This window comes from Ammospiza caudacuta, chromosome 28 (assembly GCF_027887145.1).
Source record: "Ammospiza caudacuta isolate bAmmCau1 chromosome 28, bAmmCau1.pri, whole genome shotgun sequence".
Classification (NCBI taxonomy): Eukaryota; Metazoa; Chordata; class Aves; order Passeriformes; family Passerellidae; genus Ammospiza; species Ammospiza caudacuta.
In genome coordinates this window covers 4,480,135-4,497,742 of record NC_080620.1, presented here as the reverse complement: position 1 = coordinate 4,497,742, position 17,608 = coordinate 4,480,135, and the positions used below count along the sequence as shown (strand labels likewise).

The 17,608-nt window shown below is 48.4% G+C and overlaps 1 protein-coding gene across 3 annotated transcripts in view; it reads right to left on the bottom strand.

The window, feature by feature from the left end:
* Positions 1-17,608, bottom strand: part of GNG7 (G protein subunit gamma 7) — a 53,037-nt gene that overhangs the window by 12,613 nt on the left and 22,816 nt on the right. For all 3 annotated transcript variants that reach the window (XR_009275747.1, XM_058820898.1, XM_058820899.1), the window contains exon 3: positions 12,958-13,025. The gene's annotated coding sequence lies outside the window, so the exon portion shown is untranslated. The remainder of the gene's footprint in view (positions 1-12,957; positions 13,026-17,608) is intronic.

The window sequence follows — 17,608 nt, the reverse complement described above, 5'->3', positions numbered from 1 at the left end:
TAGGGATGCAGCAGCTCCGTGGTTTGGGAATTCAGCAGCCTGAGGGCCCCCAAACCCACCAGGACTGGGATTTGGGGATGGAGCAGCCTTAGGGTCTCCAAACCCATCTTATTTTGGGATTTAGGAATGGAGAAGCCTGAGGGTCTCCAAACTCTCCATGTTTTGGGATTTAGGGAGGTCTCCAAACCCTCTGTGGTTTGGGATTTAAGGATGGAGCAGTCTGAGGGTCTCCAAACCCTCTGTGTTTTGGGATTCAGAGATGCAGCAGCTCCGTGTTTTGGCATTTCAGGATGAAGAGATCTGAGAGTCTCCAAACCCTCCATTTTTTGGGATTTAGGGATTGGGCAGCCTGAGGGTTTTGGGATTTCAGGATAGAGCAGCTCGAGGGTCTCCAAACCCACCCGGATTGGGAATGCAGGGACGGAGCAGCCCAAGGGTTTTGGGATCCGAGGACGCAGCAGCTCCACCCTTGGGGACGCAGCAGCTCCATGTTTTGGGATTTAGGGATGGAGCAGCCCCAGGGTTTTGGGATCCCGGCATGCAGCAGTTCCATGTTTTGGGATTTAGGGATGGAGCAGCCCCAGGGTTTTGGGATCTGAGGACGCAGCAGCTCCATGTTTTGGGATTTAAGGATGGAGCCGCCTCAGAGTCTCCAAACCCACCCGGATTGGGAATGCAGGGATGGAGCAGCCCAAGGGTTTTGGGGATCTGGGGATGCAGCAGCTCCATGTTTTGGGATTTAAGGATGGAGCCACCTTAGAGTCTCCAAACCCTCCATGTTTTGGGATTTAGGGACGGAGCAGCCCCAGCATTTTGGGATCTGGGGACGCAGCAGCTCCACGTTTTGGGATTTAAGGATGGAGCCGCCTTAGAGTCTCCAAACCCTCCATGTTTTGGGATTTAGGGACGGAGCAGCCCCAGGGTTTTGGGATCCGGGGATGCAGCAGCTCCATGATTTGGGATTTAAGGATGGAGCCGCCTTAGAGTCTCCAAACCCTCCACGTTTTGGGATTTAGGGACGGAGCAGCCCCAGGATTTTGGGATCCGGGGACGCAGCAGCTCCATGTTTTGGGATTTAGGGATGGAGCAGCCCCAGGGTTTTGGGATCCGGGGACGCAGCCAGCAGCTCCATGTTTTGGGATTTAGGGACGGAGCAGCCCCAGGGTTTTGGGATCCAGGCACGCAGCAGCTCCATGTTTTGGGATTTAAGGATGGAGCCGCCTTAGAGTCTCCAAACCCTTCATGTTTTGGGATTTAGGGACGGAGCAGCCCCAGGGTTTTGGGATCCGGGGACGCAGCAGCTCCCCCTGGCTGGAGCCGGCCCAGGAGCCGCCGCCACCTCCTTGGAGCCAGGAAAAGCGGGGGGAGCCGGGCGGGGGAGCCGGGCCGGCGATCCCAGAGCCCGTCGCTGCTTTTCGGGATGACCTCATGGCTTTGGGGAACAGAGCGCGGCTGTTGGGGCCGCGGCGCTCGCTCCTTGTCTGGGCAAGAACAAAGCCGGCTCCATTTTCCCTTCACACTTCCTGCAGCAGCCTCAATGAGCCATTGAATTTTTCCCTGACTGCAGCAAATTTTTATTCCCTTTTTTTCCCCCCTCCCTTCACGTCCTTTCAGACCTCAAGATTTCTGTGGCGTGGGACCAGGAGCCATCGCAGGGTGGGAAAACTCCCCTGAAAACTTCCTAAAAACTCCCTAAAAACTCCTTAAAAACTCCTGGGCTCTCTCAGGAATGGATTTTCAGCCACACCATGTCCCAGCATGCATGGAACCTTTGGAACTGCTGCATCCCACTTCAATCCATTCAAACCTTAAAATCCAGGGAAACCTGAAGCACCCAGGAATTCACCTTTTTTTCCTTCTCTCCCATTCCAGGGAGCTCAGGCCTGGCTGGAATCTCCTTCTCCCCAATTTCCCAGGAGCAGCCCCATAATTAACAGCCCTTTGCTAATGGAACCTCAGAAGCCCAAGGGAGAATCTTTTCCCTAAGGCAGGAATTCACCTGGAATGGGAGAACTCAGCCCTGCTGGGGAGCAAAACCCCAAAACCTGAACCCCAAAACTTTGGGATGAACACCCAGCTCCAGCTCCGGGCTGGAATGGGGACATGGAGCCACTCTGGGATCCCCATTCCCTACAAAAGGGTCATGCTGGCATCAGGGATTTGGGCTCATTCCTGTTCTGGAATGGACACAGAGCTGCTCCACGATCCCCATTCCCTACAAAAGGAAATGTAGGGAATGGGGATCCTGCTGGCTGTGGGACTCATTCCTGTGCTGGAATGGGGGGACAGAGCCACTCTGGAATTCCTACAAAAGGGCCCTGCTGGCACTGGGGATTTGGGCTCATTCCTGTGCTGGAATAGGGACATGGAACCACTCTGGGATCCCCATTCCCTACAAAAGGACCCTACTGACACTGGGGCTCATTCCCATTCTCAAACAGGGACACAGAGCTGCTCCACGATCCCCATTCCCTACAAAAGGGCCCTGCTGGCACTGGGGATTTGGGCTCATTCCTGTTTCGGAATAGACACAGAGACACTCTGGGATCTTCATTCCCTACAAAAGGGCCCTGTTGGCATCAGGGATTTGGGCTCATTCCCATTCTGGAATGGGGACACAGAGCTGCTCCAGGATCCCCAATCCCCTGCTGGATTGGGGCTTATTCCCATTCTGGAATGGGGACATGAAACCACTCTGGGATCCCCATTCCCTATAATAGGCCCTGCTGCCACTGGGGCTCGTTCCCATTCTGGAATGGGGACACAGAGCTGCTCCAGGGCCCTGCTGGCATTGGGGTTCATTCCTATTCTCAAACAGGGACACAGAGCTGCTCCAGGATCCCCATTCCCTACAAACAGGCCCTGCTGGCACTGGGGATTTGGGCTCATTCCCATTCTGGAATGGGAACACAGAGCTGCTCCAGGATCCCATTTCCTACAAAAGGGCCCTGCTGGCATCAGGGATTTGGGCTCGTTCCCATTCTGGAACGGGGACACAGAGCTGCTCCAGGGCCCTGCTGGCATTGGGGTTCATTCCTAGTCTCAAACAGGGACACAGAGCTGCTCCAGGATCCCCATTCCCTACAAAAGGGCCCTGCTGGCATCGAGGATTTGGGCTCATTCCCATTCTGGAATGGGGACACAGAGCTGCTCCAGGATCCCCATTCCCTACAAAAGGGCCCTGCTGGCACTGGGGATTTGGGCTCATTCCCATTCTGGAACGGGGACACAGAGCTGCTCCAGGGCCCTGCTGGCATCAGGGCCCAGCTCATTCCCGGCCCTTTCCCGCTCCCTGGCCACGTGAGTGCCCTTTGGGGCACGGCCATCACATGAGTGCCACCCCCTGCTCTTTCCTCCTCCACCCATCCCCGCAGTCCTGTGACTTTCCCTCCCCAGCTTTGTTTTCATTCCTGCCAGAGCTCCAGAGGGTGACAGCGATGACAAAGCCACCCTAAATCATCCCCAAACCCCACGAGGGGTTCAGAGCCCGATGACTCCTCTGTGCTTGCTGGAGCCCAGCAGCTTTTTGCGTTTTCCCGCAAAACCGCGGCTTTTTGGGAAAAGGCCGATGACTGCAGCGTCATGTGAGGGTCTGCCCTCCCTGCTGGGGCTGGGAGGAAGCTGAAGGTTCTTTTCTCTCAGTCACGCTGGCCTGGCACAGCTCCAGGGCTGAGCTCAGGGCTGGGGTTGCTGCCAGTGGCCGGCCCAGGCTAAAAAAGGGAATTTTCCCCACTGTGTCAAAGGGCTGAGGCACGTGAGGGAGCTGCCCCGGGGTCACGGGCAGCTTTGGGATGGATGGGGTTTAAATTTAGAAAATTATCTGCTGCAGGTTGGGGAAAAACAGGGAGAGGGGAAGAGGGAAAATTCTGCAGCTTTGGAGAGAGCTGATTGCAGCCCTGCAGGAGCTGGCAGGGAGGTGGAGGGGTTATTTACAGAGAGCCAGGATGCAGGGAATGGATTCCAGAGTGGAAAAGGGGGATTTGGGTGGGATCTGGGAGGGAATTCCTGCCTGTGAGGGGCTGGGATGGGAGAAGCTGCAGCCTTTGCTGGGGTTTGATGGTGAAACAAGGAAATGATCAAGCCAAGAAAAGGATCAGGAGGGAATGGCTTCCAAACTGGAAAAAGGGAGATTTGGGTGGGATTTGGGAAGGAATTCCTGCCTTTGAGGGGCTGGAATGGGATTCCTGGAGAAGCTGCAGCTTTTGCTGAGTTTGATGGTGAAACAAGTGCAGAGCAGTGATCAGGAGGGAATGGCCTGATCAGGAAATAATCAAGCCAAGAAAATGATCAGGGAATGGCTTCCAAACTGGAAAAGGGGAGATTTGGGAAGGAATTCCTGCCGGTGAGGGGCTGGGATGGGATTCCTGGAGAAGCTGAAGCCTTTGCTGGGGTTTGATGGTGAAACAAGGAAACGATCAAGCCAAGAAAAGGATCAGGAGGGAATGGCTTCCAAACTGGACAAGGGGAGATTTGGGTGGGATTTGGGAAAGAATTCCTGCCTTTGAGGGGCTGGGATGGATTCCTGGAGAAGCTGCAGCTTTTGCTGGGTTTGATGGTGAAACAAATGCAGAGGAGTGATCAGGAATGATCAGGAAATGATCAAGCCAAGAAAATTATCAGGAGGGAATGGCTTCCAAACTGAAAAAGAGGAAATTTGGGTGGGATTTGGGAGGCAATTCCTGCCTCTGAGGGTGGGGAAGGGTTGAGATGGGATTCCTGGAGAAGCTGCAGCCTTTGCTGGGGTTTGCTGGTGAAACAAGTGCAGAGGAGTCATCAGGCTCTGAACTCAGCTTTGGCTGAGGCCTCGTGGTGTTTGGGGATGATTTAGGGTGGCTTTGTCACCCTGTCACCCTCTGGAGCTCCAGCAGGAACAAAAACAAAGCTGGGGAGGGAAAGTCACAGGACTGTGGGGATGGGTGGAGGAGGAAAAGCAGCAGCTGGGCCTGGATCCCTGGAAATTCCAGGGATGGAGCAACCTGGGACAGTGGAAAGTGTCCCCTGTTCGTTGGCTTGGAGGTCCCAGCTGCAAATCCCAATTTGCATCTCTAATTGGATAAAAGAAATGGATAAACAACATTTCTGTGCTGCTGGGAGAAGCTGTGCCCACACTTTGGCACTGCCTTGGAGTGGCCAGACTGGGATAAACTGGGATAAACTGGGATAAGGATGAAGGAGAGGCTCACCTGAGCTGGCCCTGTGCAATCCCTGCCTAATTAGCACCTTCATTTAGCAGGTGAAATTAGGAGGAGCTCAGTGCCAGGACACTGAGGTGACACAGCTGATCCCGTTCCCCTCCTCCTCACCCATTCCAGCTACTTTTAATCCATTTATTTTTGCTTGTGAACTGTTAATTTCCATGTATTTTTATCTCAAATTTCACTATTTTAAAGCCAACACCCACCCACCCAAACTGCTGCAAAACCATCTGCATTTAAGAGCTGAATTTAAAACTCAGGGTCAAAAATCCAACTCCCCCAACCACCTAAATTCAGGTTTTATTTGCCCAAAATTCACTTTTGAGTGCTTTTTACAGCACCGAAGGAACTCAACTTAACCTCCAGTCCCTCAGTTGAGATTAATTTGTGCTGCTCCTACCTGGAGTCTCCCAGGGGTAAAAATAGAGGGAGGAGAGGGAGAATTTAGCATGGTGTGAAAAAAAACTGGGAATTTGGAATTCCAGTTTGGGAATTCAGCTGCTACTAAGGGCTAAAAAAAGGAGGCAGCAGGAGGAGTGAAGTCCTTGGCACAGAGTGGCTCCTCCTCCTCCTCCTCTTCCCAATCCTTCCCTGGCACATGAGTCACGTTCCCTGAGGAACCCACTCAGCCCAGTTTTCCTCTCTGGGTGTGAAAAGAGCAGGGAAAATATCCTGGAATTGCCAGCAAGGTGGGGCTGAGCCCGTGGCAGGTGCTGGGGGATGCCACAGCACCCCCAGCCCCAAACCTGGGCACAAACAGGGCTGAGTCAGCTGGGACACAATCCCAAATCCCCAAATTCCCAAATCCTCAAATTCTCAAATCACCAAATCCCCAAATGCCCAAATCACCATATCACCAAATCCCCAAATCCCCAAATTCCCAAATCCTCAAATTCCCAAATCACCAAATCCCCAAATCACCAAATCCCCAAATCACCAAATTCCCAAATCCCCAAATTCCGAAATCCTCAAATCCCCAAATTCCCAAATCCCCAAATGTCCAAATCACCATATCACCAAATCACCATATCACCAAATCCCCAAATCACCAAATTCTCAAATTCCCAAATCACCAAATCCCCAAATTCCCAAATCCCCAAATTCCCAAATCCTCAAATCCCCAAATCCCCAAATTCTCAAATTCCCAAATCCTCAAATCCCCAAATCACCAAATTCCCAAATCCCCAAATCACCAAATCCCCAAATCCCCAAATTCCCCAAATTCCCAAACTCCCAAATCACCAAATCCCCAAATGCCCAAATCACCATATCACCAAATCCCCAAATCCCCAAATTCCCAAATCACCAAATCCCCAAATTTCCAAATCCCCAAATCCCCAATTCCCAAATCCCCAAATCCCCAAATTCCCAAATCCCCAAATCACCAAATCCCCAAATCACCAAATTCCCAAATCCCCAAATTCCCAAATTCCACTGTGGGAGGCTGCAGGGTGGGAATGTGCAGGATGAAATAAGGACAGAATTTGGGCATGCAAAGAGCCTTAAATGCAGATTTTTGGTTAAAAATGAGGATTTTTGGATGAGTGCAGGCACGTGGCACAGCTCTGGTGCCATGTGAGGAAACTCTGCTGGCTGGGATTGCCAAAAACAGGAGAGAGGGAGAGGGATCAGAGCTCCAGGAGTGCTGGTGTGTGATAACTGCAGAGTCCTGATGGCTGATATTGGATAATATTGATAATTGATAATTGGATAATATTGATAATTGGATAACGATGATACTTGGTAATTGTATAATCCTGATATTTGATAACTGGATACTATTGATATTGAATAACTTGGTAATGTTTATATTTGATAATTGGATAATGCTGATGTTTTATATTGGATAATGGGATAATGATGGTACTTGATTATTGCACAATCCTGATATTTGATAATTGGATAATATTGATATTGGATCATTGGTAATGTTTATATTTGAGAATTGGATAATGCTGATGTTTGATATTGGATAATCCTGATATTTAATAATTGGATAATATTGATATTGGATAATTGATAATGATCATATTTGATAATTGGATAATGCTGATATTTTATATTGGGTAATTGGATAATGATATTTGATATCTGATATTTGAGAATTGGATATTTGATATTTGATAATTGGATAATATTGATATTTGATAATTTGGTAATGTTTATTTTTGATAATTAGATAATGCTGATGCTTGATAACTGGATAATATTGATATTTGATAATACTGATATTCGATAATTTGATAATATTGATATTTGATAATACTGATATTCAATAATTTGATAATATTGACATTTGATAATTTGGTAACCTTTATATTTGAGAACTGGATAATGCTGATGTTTGATATTGGATAATATTGATATTTGATAATTGGTAATGTTTATATTTGATAATTGGATAATGCTCGTATTTGATAATTGGATAATATCGATATTTGATAATTTGGTAATGGTTCCCTTTGATAACTGGATAATGTTGAGATTTGAGAACTGGATAATCCTGATATTTGATAATTGGACAATATTGATATTTGATGATTTTGATATTTCATAATTGTGTAATAGTAATATTTGATAAATGGATAATGTTTATATTTGATCACTTGATAATATTGATATTTGATAATTGCATAATATTGATATTTGATTATTTGATAATGCTGACATTTGATAATTATACAACTCTGCTATTTTATTACTGGATAATGCTGATATTTGATAACTGGATAATGCAGATATTTGATAATTTGTCCACCGGTCCTGACTCCTGGGACAGGACAGGAGGCTCCTGGCCTGGCACCCTGCTCACCTGTCCCTCCCTGTCACCTCCTGCAGCAGCTCCAGCCCAAAGCTCCCCCACATTCCCAACCCCAGGTGGCTCCTTGGACACTCCCAGGGATCCACAGCTGCTCTGGGAATCTCCAAAATCCTGAATTTGGGGCTGGGAACTGCGGCTGGAGCCGTTCCCAGCCTGTGATGCCTTTCCCAGATGTGCACCCAGATAAAAACTGAGCTTTCCCAGGGGCTGGGATGCCCCTCTGTGGGAAAACTGAGCTCAAATTCCCCCAAAACCTGGGAAAACAAAGAGGTGTCAACTCTCTGAGGGAGGAAAATCAACATTCAGGAGGGAAGGAGCAAAGGATCAGCAATTCCAGCTTGTTCCCTGTGTTTGCAGACTGAGGGTAAAACCTGAGGGTTTCAAAAATATTTAAACCGATTAAAAATCAGTTTTCAAGTTTCAAGTTTCAGTTTTAAGTTTAAAAAAAAAAAAAAAAAAGTTTAAAAATCAGTTTTGTGCTGGTGAGCTCAAGTGCAGGAGCTCAGGAGGAATGAAAAGGTTTCTTACAAACCACAAAACCCTTCCCAGTTTGTTGGGTTTTCCCTGAAAACTTGGTGTTTTCACCCAAATCTTTCATCAGTGATTTCACTTCCAAGAGCTGCAATTTCCTCAGCTTTTCCCAGCTTTTCTGTGGGTTCAGCACCTCTTCCAGGCAGCGTTTCCTATTTCCCCCAAAAAGGTTCAGCTGAGCCATCCCCAAACGAGCATTTTGTGCTTTGACAGCTCTGAACTTCTCAGAATTCTGACAAATCACCCTGAGCTCAGAGAGCACGTGAGCCTTGCTGGGAAACAATCCCCAAACCAACCCCAAACCCAGGGATTTGGGTTTTTTTTTTTTAAAGGATGGGGGATGTTTTGCGGGGAGGATTTTATGGATTTGTGTGGATTTATGAGGATTTGCTCCTCGGTTTGGGGTGCAGACAAGGCAAACCTTCCTACAGCTGGAATGGGATGTCTGGGGGTGTTTATTGGGATGGTCCTGGTGTTTATTGGGATGGTCCTGGTGTTTATTTCTCAGCATTCCCAGGGAAAGGTTGGGTGACTCAGGCTGGAAAAGGCAGCATTGAGCAAACCCCGGTGATCCCTTCGTCCTGCCCACATCTCCCCAAAACAAACCCCAGGGGTTTCCTCAGCTGGTGGAGCAGCAGAAAAGGGAAATTTTGGGGTTGGAAAAGCCGTGTGGGGGCAGTGGGGTGAAGGTTTCTGGGTGTGCAGGTGCAGTGTGGGAGGGCAGGAAGGACAAACCCCAGAGTGAGTCAGCAGCGCTCCGGCTGCTTCCTTATCTCCCATCTCTGAGCAGAAAGGGCAAAGCAGCAAAACTGAGCTGAGCTGAGCTGGAAAAGGGCTCCAGAACTGCTGGGAGCTGCAGGCAGGGCTTGTATTTAGGATTTTCCTGCTGCCAGAGAGGAAAATCTGGCAGAGATGAGGGGAAATTGGGATGCGGCTGCGATCAAAGGCGGCGCCGTGAGCGTGGATGGAAATGGGGGATGCAGGTGACCCCAAAAAGAGAATTCCCAGCAGGAAAACACAGATCACAGTGGGAAGGAGGGTCCCACCCAGGAAAAGACAGAATCACAGTTCCCATGGTGGGAAATGAGGGTGCCACCCTGCTCAGAGTCTCCCTTCTGGCTCTGTTTGGGGGAATTCCTCCTCTTCTTCATATTCCCCCCAAAAATGGGGAAAACACCTCTCCCTTTTCTCATTCCACCCTAAAAATGAGACAAACCCCTCTGCTTCTCTTCATTCCCCCCTAAAACGGGGGAAACATCTCTCCTTCTCCTCATTCCCCCCCAAAAACGAGGGAAGCACTTCCTATCCTTCATATTCCCCTCAAAAAATGAGACAAGCACCTCTCCCTTTCCTCATTTCCTCCCAAAAATGAGACAAGCACCTCTCCTTCTACTCATTCCCCCCAAAAATGGGGCAAACCCCTCTCCCTCTCCTCATTTCCCCCTAAAACCAGGGTGAACATCCCAACTTTTCCCTTCCCTTTAATCCTTAAAGGATTAACTGTGCCCCTAAACAAACAAAAAACACTCAGGAAAACAGGAGGGATGATGCAATTTAAATAAGAAAAACAACACAACAGATTATTTTTGCCTTTTTTTTAAGGCAAGGAATAGAAGAGCAAAGCTGGTACTGACAGGCTGAGAGGCCACCACAAAGAAACCAGAACAAACTCCTCACCCTGAGCCAGCACCACCCCATGCAGGGATTTCTGAGCCAGCCTTCCAAGTGAATTCCCAGAAAATCACGTGGATTCAGGAGCAGAAAGGTTTCCAATGTTTTCCTGGCAGGGCTGAGAGCAAATTCCCAACTCCTGGAGCAGCTCAGGAGCTCAGCCCTGATCTTTTTGTGTGCTCTGAAGGGGCTGCAGCAGCTCCAAGGAGAGATTTGGGGGACAGGTTTTAGGGATGGATTTTAGGGACAGATTTTAGGGACTGGAAGATCACGTGGATTCAGGAGCAGAAAGGTTTCCAATGTTTTCCTGGCAGGGCCAAGAGCCAATTCCCAGCTCCTGGAGCAGCTCAGTTTGAGCTCTTTGTGAGCTCCAGGTTGGGGCAGGAGAGATTTTGGGGAGATATTTTACAGAGAGATTTTAGGGACGGATTTTAGGGACTGGAAGATCATGTGGATTCGGGAGCAGGAGGGTTTCCAATGTTCTCCTGGCAGGGCTGAGGGCCAATTCCCAGCTCCTGGAGCAGCTCAATCTGAGCTCTTTGTGAGCTCCAAGGAGAGATTTAGGGGACAGATTTTACAGAAGGATTTTAGGGATGGATTTTAAGGATGGATTTTAGGGACTGGAAGATCACGTGGACTCAGGAGCAGGAGGGTTTCCAGTGTTTTCCTGGCAGGGCTGAGGGCCAATTCCCAGCTCAGTCTGAGCTCTTTGTGAGCTCCAAGGAGAGATTTAGGGGACAGATTTTACAGAAGGATTTTAGGGATGGATTTTAAGGATGGATTTTAGGGATGGATTTTAAGGATGGATTTTAGGGATGGATTTTAGGGATGGATTTTAGGGACTGGAAGATCACGTGGATTCAGGAGCAGGAGGGTTTCCAATGTTTTCCTGGCAGGGCCAAGAGCCAATTCCCAACTCCTGGAGCAGCTCAGTCTGAGCTCTTTGTGAGCTCCAAGGAGAGATTTGCAGGATAGATTTTACAGAAGGATTTTAGGGACAGAAGCAGCATGGAAGGAAAATTCCTGGGAATTTCAGGATGGTGGAAGAGCCAGAGCAGCACAAACAACTCTGCAGCCACAGGGCTTGAAAGGCTCTTTGAATTTCTGTGTGTAAAAAGGACCGAGTGCAAATGGCACAGAGTGCTGCAAAGGCTCTGGATCATCCCTGATGATCCATCCCCACCTCCTCCAGCCCCAGCAATGAGTCAGGCAGGCCCTGAGCAGGGCAACACCTCCGCGCAAGGCTGGGTCACTGCACCTTCCCCACTCACAGCTGATTGCAAAAAACGCCATGAATTCTGTGCAAAAAATAAATATAAAACACATTTAACAGCACCCAGCAGCAAGAGGCACAACAAGAGCCTAAAAGTTTTTTTATCTGCCCAATTTTCTCTCCTCCCTGCACATCTGGGCAGTTTTTGAGGCCAAAATTCAGGCTGTGCTGATCAGAAGAAGAAAAGAATTATAAAAAAAAAAATCCCACCTCCAGCTGGAAGGCACCCAAAAGCCTGGCTGCAGTTTGGGTCTGAAACAACACCTTATTTAGACAATCTGAGGAATGTTTGGGAGGCTGCTCAGGCTGGGGATTTGCATAATGGGTGTCTGTCCGTGCTTACCTAAGAGCACAGGAATCCTGTCTGTCAGTCGGTCTAGACTGTGGGGTTGGATCCAGGGAATCTCCCAGCCAGGAATAACACAGGCAGCAGGGCAGGCTGCTGCCACCTGCCGATGGCACCCAGAGCTTTGGCAGCAAATTTGATTTTTGGGGTGATTTTTTGGGCGTTGGGGTTGTGGTGAAGACCTCGGCTCAGGGTGAAAATCCATCCTCATCATCATCATCCTCATCCAAAAAACCCCACTGCTCCTGGTGGCCCTGCAGAGCCTCACCCCGCTCTGCTGGTGGTTCCATTTTTAATTAAAGCATTGGGAGCGTTTTGATGAAGGAATTTCCATAGAAATAATGAGATTAAAGCTTAATTGATAAATAATAAAAGCAAAGCCCCACAAGCGCGGCCCACGCGCGCCCTCTGCGGGCCGCACTGAGGAACTGCAGGCAAGGAAATCCTGGGAGATTTTTTCCTCTAAAGAATGGGATTTTAAGGGATTTTTCACAAAAAAATGCACAAAATCAGCCCGTTTCCATCTCCCAAAGCCGGGGAAACGCAGAGCTCTGGATCCACCTGGATCTCAGCTCTTCGAATGAGCCAGGAGCAGCAACCACTCATCATCATCATCATCCTCATCACCTCAATGTCCTCTTGTCCCAAAGTTTCATCTCCTGTGGGGAGATCAAACGTCTCTCAAATCCAGAGAGGGCTCAGCCTCCTGCCCTTTGAATTCCCAAAGTTATTCCAATAAAAACCCTGAGGATGATCCAGCCCTGGGACAACACGGCCACAATTCCCAGCTCTGGGTTTGTCACCTCCAAACAGCCCCAAAGCAGCCCCAAACAACCCCAAAAACCCCCCAAAAAAACCCAAATAACCCCAAACAACCCCTTCACAGAGCTTCCCATGGAACAGCAGCTCCCACACAGCTCCAGGTCCCCTCTGGAATGCAGAGATTTCTCTCCCTAATTAATGAGGTAATTGGAGCACATAATGAGGCCCCATAACCAGCAGCACCCACAGAACCCAAATCCACATCCTAACCCATTCCAAACCCCTCATCCAGAAAGTTTTCTGGATAAAATGAACCAATTAATGGGAAATTAATCAATAATGAGACAAATCTGCTCACCTTCCTACTGCAGAGCAGCCTCGTTCTCTGTGTGGATTCCTTGATTTTTCTGGATTCCTGGATTGCTTCTGCCAAGAAAAATGGGAATTCAGATCCATCAGCCTGAGCAGATGGAGCTGTGTTATTAATAAAGTTATAATTTGGGATATTTACCCCATCATGGCATTAATTATAATTGGTGAGGAACATCCCTGGTTTGATCAATATCCAATTATTCACTGGAAAATCTTCATTGATCAATAATCAGAATAATGACAGAGAAGTTGTGGAATTTTCCTTTGTTTTTATAAATCACAGCTTGAGTGAGGGCTCAGGGAAATATTTGGGTCTAAATTGTATTTTTTTGGGGAAAAGCAGAGAGGGAAAGGGGTTTGTATAATTTTGGGGGAATGAGGAGAGGGAGAGGTGTTTGCCTCATTTTTGGGGGGAAATGAAGGAAAAGAGTTTGCATCATTTTTGAGGGGAATGAGGAATTGGAAAAGTGTTTGCTTGCCTCATTTTTTCGAGGAAATATTAAAAATAGGAAGTGCTTCCCCATTTTAGGGGGCAATGGGGAGAGGGAGAAATGTTTGCACCATTTTTGGGGGCGAATGTGAAAAAGAAGAGGAATTTCCCCCATTTTTGGGGGGAATATGAAGAAGAGGAGCAGTCTGCCCCATTTTTGAGAGGGAATGATGGGAGGGAGAAGTGTTTCCCCCATTTTTAGGGGGAATATGAAGAAGAGAAGGAGTTTTTGTCCCATTTCAGAGAAGAATAATAAGAGGAGAAGTTTGCTTTTTTTTTTTTTGTGGGGAATATGAAGAAGGGGAGGAGTTTGCCCCATTTCAGAGGAAAATATGAAGTAATTAGCATCATTTTTTTGGGGAGAATATGAAAAACAGGAGGAATTTTCCCCATTTTAGAAGAGAATATGAAGAAGAGGAGTTTGCCCCATTTCAGAAAAGAATATGAAGAAGAGAACTTTGCATAATTTTTCTGGGGGGAATATGAAGAAGAGGAGGAGTTTTTGCCCCATTTCAGAGGAGAAGATGAGGAAGAAAAATCTGCATCATTTTTAAGGGGGGATATGAAGAAAGAAGAAGCATTTACATCACTCCAGGGACGGTTACAGAGCATTTCACCACAGAAAAAAAAAGAGGTTTCAGCACAGAAAAAAAGTTCCTGAGCATTTCAGCACTGAAAAAAAAAGTTTCCTGCCGTGGCTGAGCACATCCTGGAAGGTTGAATTTCCAAGAAAAGCTCAGTCCCAGGCTGCAGGAACGAGCTGCCCTTGGGAGAGCTCCCAAAAGCCTCCCCAAGAACCCCTCGTGCCTCACGTCCCCTCTTCCCAGCACAACATTGCTCAACCCAGCTGGAGTCAGGGCAGGATGAATTCCAAGAATCCATCAGAGCTGAAATCCAGCCCTGCTTGTTTTCCTCGCTCACTGCTTGAAAACAAACAGGTTTTTTTTTTTTTTTTTTTTAGTTTTGTTTTGGTTTGGTTTTTTTCTGAAGGAGTCCAACTCACGTCAGTGATTCTGGGCTGGGGTTCCTTTCACCTCCTCATTCTCTGCAGTGGGTTCAGGGGTGAGGAACAGCCAAAAAAAAAGCAAGTTTAAACTTGTTTTGGTTTTGGTTTTTAACAGAGATTTTTGACAGATTTCACATTGCAGGGCCAGCTCTGTGTGGAAATAAGAAGGTGAGGGCAGAGAAAAAAAAAAGGTGAATTTGGGGCAAGGTCAGGAGAGCAAAAAGGAGTTGGGGACAAAGGCAAAAACACCTCAAAGAGCTCCAGGTTTGGAATTGGCTTTGGAATGGGCAATCCCTGAAGCTCAGGGAATTCTGGAATGGTTTGGGCTGGAAAGAGCTCAAATCCCACCCAGTTCCACCCTTCCCACTGCTCCAAACCTCTGGAATTGGGCACTTCCAGCCATTCCCATTGCTCCAGGGAGATTTTCCACAGCACCACCCATGAATCCTTGGATGTCAATTGTGGATTTGGGCTTTTAGCTGGATTTGGGGTGGGGGGAATTGCAGAATTGGGGTTTTAGCTGGATTTGGGATGAGAGGATGGAAAAAAAGCACCTGGATCATCAGGATCACTCCTCCTCCTTCCTGCTGATTCCCTCCAGAATCCTGCAATTCACCCCAAAAGGTCTGAAACTCCAGGGAATTCATCCCCACAGTGCAGCTGATGAACAAACAGGGCCATGAGCTGACAAAATACAGCAGCACCTGGGAGGTTCCACCAGGAATTTTGGGATAAGATCCAACTTTCAGCTGCCATCCTGACTGCAGAGGGATTTTCCAAAGCAAACAATTCCATGGAGGTGAAGCTGCTGCCAAAATCAGCTCCACACAAAGCACCCCAAACCCAAGCACCCCCAAACCCCTCAGCCAGGTAAAATGAACCCATTCATGTCAGATTAATCAATAATGAGAATTTCCTTCCCTTCAGACCGAGCTGAGCTGAAATCCTGCAGTGACAGCACAACCTGTGCATTATTTCTGTCAGTTTTCCCTGGAATTTGGGGCTGCTTTGGGTTTCTCCTTTTTGTGCTTTCCTTTCCAAAGCCACACAGGTTTTCCAGCACTAAAAATTATTAAATTTCAGGTTTAGAGCTGCTCTCAGAGACCCCATGGGGACCAGCAGCCACACCACAACCAGAGGGAAAAAAACCAACCCTGGAGCTTTGCAGAGGGCCAGGATCCCATCTCTGGGTTGTTGTTTACAGCCCTGCAGGATCCCTGCTCTGCAAGGCAAAACAAGGCTGACCTCAGCTGGAAGAAACTCTGCAATAAACTCTGCCCCCTCCTTCCTGCCAGCCCTGTCCTGGTGCAAAGGTTTGGAACTTGATATTCCACAGGCTCCTGTTTACAGCCACTGCAGTGGAGCAGCCCTGCTCTGCTGCCAGCCCAGCTGGGGACACTCAGGGACACCGGGGGACACTGAGAATTCCCTGTGCCCCAGACTCTGCCACTCCCTCTGGGAAACACCCCCTGGGGCTGGGGGGCTTGGGAAGGCTCTGCCCCCTCCCCACAAAGGCAATTCCTGCTGGGAATGTCACACTGGGGCAAAATCCTGCCTGGATCTGGGTTTTCCTGCCTCTATCCAGGATTTCCTGGTTGTATCCAGCTTTTCCTGCCTCTTTTCCTGCCTCTATCCAAATTTCCCTGCCTCTATCCAGGTTTTCTTGCCTCTATCCAGGTTTCCCTGCCTGTATCCAGGTTTTCCTGGCTGTATCCTGGTTTTCCTGGCTGTATCCAGGTTTTCCTGGCTGTACCCAGGTTTTCCTGTTTGGATTCAGGTTTCCCTGCCTGTACCCAGGTTTCCCTGCCTCTATCCAGGATTTCCTGGTTGTATCCAGCTTTTCCTGCCTCTTTTCCTGCCTCTATCCAAATTTCCCTGCCTCTATCCAGGTTTCCCTGCCTGTACCCAGGTTTCCCTGCCTGTACCCAGGGTTTCCTGGCTGTATCCAGGTTTTCCTGTTTGGATTCAGGTTTCCCTGCCTGTACCCAGGTTTTTCCTGGCTCCATCCAAGTTTTCCTGCCTGTATCCAGGTTTTCTTGCCTGGATCCAAGTTTCCCTGCCTCTATCCAAGTTTTCCTGGCTGCATCCATGTTTCCCTGGTTCCATCCAGGCTTTCCTTGTTGTATCCAGGTTTTCCTGCCTATTTTCCTGGTTGTATCCAGGTTTCCTTGGCTCTACCCAGGTTTTCCTCTCTGCACTAAGGTTTTCCTGCCTCTATCCAGGTTTCCCTGCCTCTATCCAGGTTTCCCTGCCTCTATCCAGTTTTCTTGCCTCTATCCTGGTTTTCCTGACTGTTTTCCTGCCTGTATCCAAATTTCCCTGGCTGCATCCAGGTTTCTCTGAGTGTATCCAGGTTTTCCTGTTTGGATTCAGGTTTTCCTGTCTGTATCCAGTTTTCTTGCCTCTATCCTGGTTTTCCTGGTTGTATCCAGGTTTTCTTGCCTGTATCCACGTTTTCCTGACTCTATCCAGGTTTTTCTGCCTTCATCCAGATTTCCCTTCCTGTATCCAGTTTTTCCTGCCACTATCCAGGTTTTCCTGCCTGTATCCAGGTTTCCCTGGCTCTATCCAGGTTTTCCTCCCTGCATCAGGCTTTCCTGATTATATCCAGGTTTTCCTGCCTGTTTTCCTGCCTGTATCCAAATTTCCCTGGCTGCATCCAGGTTTCCCTGCCTCTATCCAGGTTTCCCTGAGTGTATCCAGATTTCCCTGCCTGTATCCAAGTTTTCCTGTCTGTATCCAAATTTTCCTGACTCCCTCCAGGTTTCCCTGTCTGTATCCAGATTTTCCTGCCTGTATCCATCTTTCCCTGCCTCTATCCAGGTTTTCCTACCTGCATCCAGATTTTCCTGCCTCTATCCAAGTTTCCCTGGCTCTATCCATGTTTTCCTGCCTCTATCCAGTTTTTCCTGCCTGCATCCAGGTTTCCCTTCCTGTATTCCAGGTCTCCCTGGCTGCATTCAGATTTTCCTGCCTCCATCCAGCTTTTCCTGCCCTTCCTTCCTCCCCTGACCCTGCCAAGCCTGACCATCCCTTTCAGAGATGCCTGCAGCGGGTGTGGGCAGCAGGAAGGGGAATTCCTTCCCCAATTCTCTGCAAGCACCAACAGTTGGGAATGTGAAGCATCCTGGAGGGGCCAGA